Here is a 1,555-nt window from a genome sequence, read left to right on the forward strand (position 1 = left end):
AAATATTCAACATCACTGGTCATTTGAGAGATGCAAATGAAAACAAAGCTGAGATTCCACTTCACTCCAGAAAGAATGGCTGCTATCATGAAATCAATCAATAACAAATGCTGGTAGGATTGTGGGAAAGCGGAACCCTGCCCCACTGCTGGTGGGAGTGTTGACTGGTGCAACCATTGTGGAAATCAGAATGGAGATACCTCAAAGAACTAGGACTGGAACTCCCATTTGACCCTGCTATTCCTCTGCTGGGTATCTTCCCCAAAGAATTACAAGAATCACACCATAGTGATATATGTGTGCCCATGTTCATAGCAGCACAATTTGTAATAGCTAAAACTTAGAAAGAGCCCAAATGCCCATCAACAGGAGACTGGATAAAAAAATGTGGTTTTTTAAAAAATAAAATTCAGTACTACTCACCCATCAAAAATGAGAAATTGGAGACATTTATAGCTAAATGGATGCATATTGAGGCAATACTCTTAAGTGAAATAAATAGGACAAATGCGTAAATACAGAATAGTTTCTCTAGTGTGAGAAACTGAAAGTGTAAATAAGGACTAAAACGTGTAACAGATAATGTAAAATAGGAAGAATTGTGGTAAAGGGGAAGGGGAAGTGGGAGGGGTAGGGGAAAGGAAAGAAGGGAATGGAATTAATATGAGAAAATGGAAAAATGGAAAGAAAGTCTTTGTAATTAGGGAGGGATTGAGAGGTTGAAGAGAGGGCAGGGGAAGGGGGAAAAATAAGAACCAAGAGAAATTATGTAAAGGTGCAAATTTCCAATGATGAATTTCATTATATTGTATACCTAAAATGTACCAATGATTAGAATGAATAATTGATAATGTGAAATAGGAAGAAAAGGTCCACAGGGGTAGGAGAAGTGGGAGGGGCAGGGGAAAGGAAAGAAGGGAAAGGAAACATTATGAGAAATAGAAAAAATGTCTTTGTAAATAGGGAATGGTGGAGGGGGTGAAGGGAGGGCTGGGAATGGGGAAAAAATAATAACCAAGATGCATTATGTAAAGGTACAATTCCCAATGAGAAATGTAATTGTGTTGTATACCTAAAATGTACCAATAAAAGAATTTTTTTAAAAAAAGCTATGAAGAAAATGTGGGATAAAATTCCTTCCAACAAATCTCTTCAGTGCCCCCAAAGTTTTATCCAGTGTAATTCTGATGTAGAAAAATATTGATTTTTGAAAATTGAAACCCTTTGCCTATATAAAACTTAAATTTGTCCTACTGCACATGCTGGTAACTGAAAATAAGTTGTACTGGAATTAGCAAGTTGTGAGTCAGGTATGAGCTTTAATTAGTCCCTGCTGCCTAACTCTGGCTCAATCCACAACCAATTTTTATGCTTATTCTTTTCCAATCTTCCAATCCTTCCTCATTAAAACTTTCCTTTAGGTCCACTAAATAATAAACAGCATGCCTAAATACCTCAGAAGTCTTGAGAAAACATTTCTTCATAGATTTTATTTCTGAACTAACTGTTCTTAGATATGACATTTCCGGGTTGGCACCAAGGTCTGTTTTTCACA

This window comes from Heterocephalus glaber, unplaced genomic scaffold, assembly GCF_053883595.1.
Source record: "Heterocephalus glaber isolate CG9 unplaced genomic scaffold, H.glaber_assembly_v1.0 deba00001613, whole genome shotgun sequence".
NCBI lineage: Eukaryota > Metazoa > Chordata > Mammalia > Rodentia > Bathyergidae > Heterocephalus > Heterocephalus glaber.